Here is a 7,814-nt window from a genome sequence, read left to right as displayed (position 1 = left end):
GAGATGGTTCAAGTTCGTATAGCAACAGGCGTGACCAGAGTGGTTTGAACGGCTGTTGTACTGCGATGTGGAAAGCAAATGGAAAAACTACCACATTATCACTTTTCCTGGATAGTCTCTTTCCAAAAACAGAGATACCATGTATGCGAGATGTTTCATCTGGAGACAAACAAACTGGAGGGGCAGATAGAAGTGCCCAAAAGACGAGGAAGAAGACCGAAGAAGATATTTTAACTGAAGGAGAAAGCTTGAGATCGCATTAAGTGGAGGAACTGTTTTGGAAGAGACTGTGGACCTGTCGTATGACAGATTACCGATGAATGAATGAATCATCTCCTGTTTTAGTGCCATGCATGCTGTGAAGTGACACTAATTCCTCTGTGACATTAAGTTCATCGTCGACGCCACGAAAAATACTAATAGTTGAGAGGTATTACAAACATCAGTTGAAATCTATGAACAAGTATTTTTTTTACCAGTACTTATTGGAAAATTAGTTCTATTGGCGCATTTCTGCACAATTCTTTCGCGGGCCGGATGTGACCCGCGGACCGTTGTTTGGATACCCTTGGTCTAGACAATCCGCTCAAAGATGGCGGTATAATTAACACCATTATAAATTCACGAAAGAATACATAATAATTTGACACAAACAAGCACAAGAAGATGTGCAAGGGTTGGACAAAATAATAAAAACATTGCAGATACTGTACACATTTCTTTATTAGAGAACACCCAAGGAAGCCTACAATCCGTAAGCCTAATTCGGTTCCAACAATGCAACATGGGGAGGTTCTGTGATGGTTTGGGCATCAATATCGTGGTACAGTATTATGTTCGTCCCATTATTACCCTTCATGGCCGAATTACTGCAAGGGAGTACATGGACAGGTTAGGTAATCAGGTGCATCCCATGATCCAAACATTGTTTCGGAAGAACGATGCAGTTTTTAAGATGACAATCAGCTTGAACTGTTCAGTCATCGTTTGAAGAGCATGAAGGTGAACTTTGACATCTTCCCTGGCCAGTACGGTCACAACATTTGACCATCATTGAATGGCTCTGGTCAGTTTTGGAGACTAGAGTGAAAAAGAAGATTCCCACTTCCAAGATCTCTAAAGCATCTTGAAGATGTTCTTCAAGAAAAATGGTATAAATTTCCGCTAGAGACTGTTCAAAACTTTCACGAGTCCATCCAAGCAGGACTGTGGCTGTATTGAAGGCAAAAGATGCCCCGACATCATACTAAACGTGAACTCTTCCTGATGTACGAGGAGAATAGCGTGAAGGAATACTATCTGATCATATCACGCATGCGTTTCTAGTTGTCTGATGACAAGCTTTACGGTAGTGGCACCGTCATTTACGCATCAGAATATTAGCAGAGGTTTAGCAATTGCAGCCCTACCGTGGTTGCTGAATTTATGAATCTCACGTAGGACAATTATAAATTATAAAAGACAAGTCCGTCCAGTGTGACTATTTCAGTTTTCTCATTTTATGATTCACTAGCCTTACACGTTTCGATCCATTTGAATCATCTTCAGAGGCACCAAACACCTTTTAGAAACCACTGTCACAACAGTTGTCATATCAATTACACATGTATTGCAAAGTACACAATGTTCCATCTATCAGTCACAGTAGCCTTTCTGGTTGTAGAAATATTTAAAGTTGTTTTAAAGTTTTAAAAACGTTGTTCAAAATTAAAATTCACAAACCTTACAGTTCGTGTCAATAACCCCTGTTGTCTCTCTTCTGGGTGGCCGATGTTGTGCCGCCCATGTAACTCGAGTAAGGAGATTCTGTATATTGTCCGTTATGATTTCTTGGTCCGCTGTGCTGTGCGGGCCAAGAAATCATAATGGACTATATTCATGGAGATGGGGTGTACGTGTATATCTCCAGTTATTTATTTTTTGTCCCCAGTAGGCCGTTATCATGTACGTCAATTTGTGATTGGCTGCCTCTCTTCCTTCGAGTTACGATTATGATCAAACTTAGCACTGCAACGGATTGTCGTATGGAAGAAACAACTGCACAGAGATAATCGTTATCGTTCATTAATGAGAAGGATAAACACAGGGTAATTCGTGAATGTGGAAACCATGCTAACAGAGTTCTCCACAAACTCATTAAAGTAGTTTTTTTATTGCTAGTGGAGTGGGACTATGTCCCTTGTACTAGGGCAACTTCTGGCCTATTGTACCAGCCCCGGATGATAGGTGAGGGGGGTTGTGGAGCAATTGGCGGAATGAAGATTGGCAGGGGAAACCGAAGTACTCGGAGAAAACCTGCCCCAGCGCTACTTTGTCCACCACAAATCCCACTTGACCAGACCCGGGATCGAACCCGGACCGCCGCGGTGGGAAGCCAGCTACTAACCGTTTGAGCTATGGCGCGGCCTATTAAAGTAGGCTACTTCAAGTAGCATAAAAGGGATTACTTTTTCGAGTTTCGGACGGGACATGGGTATTCTCGCAAATGTTTGTCGTGATAGCATTTCCTCCAAACGTAGGTCAGAATAGTGCTCTCAAATTTTCATGAGCACTTCCCAAAAAATCCTTTCTATTTTGTGTTCAGAGCCATCTACAAATCCTTTATGATATGGTTTGGAGAAATTATTATGAGAAAGATAACTACAATATCAGACGAAGCATTACAAAACAACTATAACGAAAAAATAAACGTAGACTCCAAGGTGAATGAAGCAAATAGGATGGATAGCATTGCAATTGGTGTCAGGAAATCTTGCGTTGAGACATATTTAATTCCTTTAAAGGCACCAAAACATCGCTCAGGACAGCTTTCCCGAGAGTTCGAATATATGCCAGACTTATTACTATGGAGATACCTTGCTCAGGTTTACGAATATTTGCGTGTAGGTGCAGACGCACTTCCTTTCGTCTACTAACAGTTCCAGCGCCTGATTCTGTCTTGTTATGGGTCGTCCAGTAGGCCTTTCTTCTTGAAATTTAAAATTTGATATCCCTTTGGGTAACCTGGATCTATCCATTCCTATTATATCACCAACTAACTCCATTTACGGTTCTTGAATTTCAATTTTCTTTTCTAAAAAAATATTCCAATTCTATTCCTTCATGAGAGCCTCTCAAAGTTCCTAAAATACGTATATCTGTTGCTTGGATTATGCGTTTGCTTCTCTCTGCAAATGTGGTGAATGTATTTATTGATCACTTGTATACAGCACTCGGAACTACGAGTAATTACATCGCCACTGCTGATCTCCACAATTCACAGACCAACATAGCACCCGCTACGCCTTCTTGCAGCCTGCTGTGTCTTCGACAGCAGTTTCTTAGCAACGGTTTCTAACAGTGGAAATTCTTCAGCTTCCCGCGCTCAAGTCGTTACTGTCTGGCGAATATCCCGTAAGTGAACACTTGTCGACTGTCAAATCAACTATAGCGCCATCTTTACTCAGCCTTCCTTGCAGAGCTCGACTCAACTGTCAACTCTCAACTGAACTCCTTAGCTAAAGTCAAAGTCAAAATTACTTTATGACTGACGCTTTATCGCTAATCGGTTCGTCTTGGCGTCAAGCCCCTTGAGACTCACGGCCAGAGATCATTTATTTTTTTTTTCAAACGGATCCCTTGCGGCCTTTGTCAAAGTCAAAGTCACATTGCGACTGCCGGTCAGTCAGTCAGTCATTCTTGGTGTCGAGCCCAATCTGGGGCTTATGACCAAATATTTATTACTGTTTGACAGTTACCGTCTTGTCTGGGGTCCTCGCCATATAGCCTTGGGGCGAACCCAACAGAAAACCCCGTCTCCAACAGTCCCCCTGTTGTTGTCATGGGCGGTTGCCGTACGATAGTCTGGATATCGTTTCCGCTGGAACGTGTTTGCCGAGCCGTTGCCCAGAAACGATCGCTTGTTTACCCGCCTATTGCATAGCAGCGACTGTACTAGAACTTTTCACGGTTTCTGCCCAGGAACGGATCTATACGCCACATTAACTTAGATATACGGAGCTCAGAGTTACTGGACTGAGTACATCACGGCAAATACCGTATGGGTAAAGATGCAGCAAAGTTGGCACTGGCATAGTGCTTAACTAATAAACACCAAGCCATGAAGACATATGGTAGAGTGGAACTATACGTGTATCTCCATATCTTCTTAACGATATCCAGATGGGGGTGAAGAATCGTCTTCACGTCCCAGTCGTTTTGGCTTTGGGAAAAGAACCACGGATACCTACTGATTATCAGACCCCAGAGCCTGCCTGGACACTGTAGAAAAGAAAAAAAAAATAATTTCTGGGAATCTTAGCCCTATTCCTCGGTGGTCCAACTCATAGATGAGTCACTATACTGACTGAAACTTCATTTAATTGTTTTCAAATGTAGACTGCAGTTGGTGGATGAACGATCAGCATTGTAAACCCAGTCGCTACAATGAAAATTCGGTATGGAAACTGTTGTAATAGAGCGTTTCAAGATGGCATTGCAGTCTATATGGCTGCTACCGGCAACAATACTCAGAGGCTGCTGGTAACATGGATAAATAGCGTGATTCGTCGCCGGTTGGCGACGGCCAAAGCCTCACACTGTTTCAATGATTGACCGCGGCAGCACTTACCGTAGCGCAATATCTACTGCGTTGCTGTCTATTGTGATATCTTTAAACACAACTATGCTGCGAGAACTTCGACTCCCAACTTCTTCACCTACAACTGCCATTGCAGAGCTGACATCGTTGACATGGTCGTATATAAACGGCCTCTGGCTGGCAACGTAGCCTCTATGACGTCACGAAAGCCCTCTATTTTCAGGAAGAAGTAGATTGCTACCAAATGCTTGTTGCCAGTGTCGAGAGCGCGGTCGGTAAGAAGGTGTGCTATCACAGCATTAGCCTATACTTATCCCCCCCCCCACAATCTGCACCATAATCTCTTGCACTGCAGAGGTTTTTATTCTGCTTTCTTTTTGTAACTCAGTATAATATCACATAACTCATATCCACTAGGAAAAAGTTTCTCAGTAATGCCTGTAAAAGATGAACAGTTCATTTACATCAATCCATCATCTCTTACTGAAATGCATTGGACATTGTGAACTATAACATACATGGAATATTTGTATTTAGGAAGGCTGAGGATGGGTAAACTTGAAAGAATATTCTGTTTGCATCAGAGATACTTGTATTCAACCTCATAACTTTGCTCAAAACGTGCATTTGAAAGCTGCACAGAACATAATTTTTCAGTTACATTAATGTATTATTTTTATGAACTTATATGATCATTTGAGTCACATATCCAAAGATCTACTTAGAATATACAAAACTATAACTTTTCTGTGGTTCTGTATGGGTGTGAAACTTAATCTTTGACATTAAGAGAGGAGCATAGGCTGAGGGTGTTTGAGAACATGGTGCTGAGTAGAGTATTTGGATTGAAGAGAGATGAAGTGACAGGAGGTTGGAGGAAACTACATAATGACGAGCATCATAACTTGTACTCTTCACCAAATATAGTTAGAATGATGAAATATAGGAGGATTAGATGGGTAGGGCATTTAACAGGAATGGGGGCAAAAAAGGAATGCATGTATGATATTGGTGGGAAAGCCAGATAGAAAGAGACCACTGGGAAGACCATGGCATAGGTGGCGAACAACATTAAAATGGATCTTAGAGAAATAGGATGGAAGGGTATGGATTGAATTGATCTGGCTCAGGATAAGGACCGGTGGAGGGCTCTTGTGAACACAGTAATGAACCTTCGGGTTCCATAAAATTCTGAGAAATTCTTGGTAGCTGCACAATTGGCGGCTTCTCAAGAAGGGCAAAGCACTACGAGTGAGTGAATAGTCCTGTTTCGTAGAATTAGGGTGTTGGTTGCTGATACTGCTATTTGAATAATTCATCCTTGACTTACAGTTCCTCAACCAAATCTTTGTTATATAAATTATATAAATATTTTATACCATTCTGATATTCTTCCACTGCTGTCTTTATTGATTAAAATATATTCCCAACTTCTTATATTTTACACTTACTATATTTTCATTACTGCAACCAATATAGTTTCACTCTTCACATTTTCATGCTGAAATTGCCTATGATTTAGTGAGAACTGGATGGAAGAGATTGTGACTTGCTTTAAAATGTGAACAATTTATCTTTGACTTGCATTTATGTGTATTTTCTATTGTGTTACAGGTCTTCTATTTTTGAGTCTCACTGCATGTCTTATCTTTAACTACATTGTTCCTTGTCCTTGCCCCTTCAAACTTCTTTTCAGAGGTGCAAAGACAGGAAAGTCATGAATGACAAATTAGGTCTACAAGAAGGATTAGGAGAACTCCCAACTCAAGTTATACAGATTTTATTAATTCAGCTTCAAGAATATTAGCAGAACATTTTCCCCTAACGCTTACATTTAAAACAGAAATGGCATTATTTGATGTTTCTGTAAGTTTGTACTGAAAACGTTAACAACCTCTGATGCATGAACTGTAAAATTCAAGTGTTGTGACAGACATGCCCTATACTGTAAGATAACTTTCTGTGGATGTGAGATCCTTTCAACTCTGTCTTGACAATAACATATTTTCACAGTAATAAGCAAGAGTTGCCATTTATGATAATTACAAGATGTTCACTTAAGATGAAAACGTGCTGCTTGTAACACTGTAATTGTAGTCGATTCTGTGTATCATACTCAGGATTATTAAGTTTTGAAGCTTAGTCCACTGTCTGGTATTCTAAAGAATGCAACATCCCCATGGTCTGGTGAGGTGTGTGAGGCATATACCGTATTTACGCATGTATAGGCCGCACATTTTTTGCCAAAAATTCAAGAGGAAAACTGGGGTGCGGCTTATATTCGAAATATTCGAAATCACACTTCATTTAAAAAAAATTATATTCATAATTAGTAATACAGGGCGTAATACTCCTGAAATAATATTCCAAGAAAATTATTTTTTCTATAATTTCTGCCTGAAAATTGTGCTGCGGCTTATACACGCACGCGGCCTATACATGCGTAAATACGGTACTTCTTTGAGTCAGTTAGATAGAGCTAACCACAGTTACTGTATAGCCTGATGACCCAATCTGTGAAAGGTGTCTACAAGAAGACAAATTAGCCACACACATATCCTATGTGACTGTGAGGCCAAAGCGTATTTAAAATATTGTCACCTGAGTCAGTTCTTCATGGGACCAAGTGACTTTTTATGACGCCCCCATAAATAAAGTCCTACATTTCATTCGAAGTGGAGGATTAATAAAGGGTTAATCCAAAGGGGAAGCACAATAGATCATTGAAGGTCACAGTGCGAGGAGGATTAATAAAGGTTTAATCCAAAGGGGAAGCACAATAGATCATTGAAAGTCACAGTGCGGGGGCCAGATTTTTTGGCCCACCCCTTACACACATACTGTACAGCCTGTGCCGCTGTAGCTGTGTCTATATATGCACCAGCCATACTGATAGCACTGCATGTGTTACCTGTGTGAAGACTTGTCATTGTAATGGGAAGCTGGGCAGTGATTGTCTGCAAAACAGCTTGTACACTATCTTCATGGTCATCATCATCATCAGTAATCTGTCAAGACGACAGGTCCACAGTCTCTTTCAAAACAATTCCTCCACTTAATGCGATCTAGAGCTTTCTCCTTCAAATGACAGTATCCTCTTCTGTCCCCAAGGTCATCCAGCATCTTCTTACGTCTTCTTCCTCGTCTTCTTGTCACTTCTATCCGCCCATCTATCTTTCCTTCGATAGCTTCTTTTAGAAGGCAGTTTCTGCGTAAAACATGACCAATCCAATTA

Source organism: Cryptotermes secundus, unplaced genomic scaffold, assembly GCF_002891405.2.
Source record: "Cryptotermes secundus unplaced genomic scaffold, Csec_1.0 scaffold517, whole genome shotgun sequence".
Classification (NCBI taxonomy): domain Eukaryota; kingdom Metazoa; phylum Arthropoda; class Insecta; order Blattodea; family Kalotermitidae; genus Cryptotermes; species Cryptotermes secundus.
Note: the sequence above shows the minus strand (reverse complement) of the source record.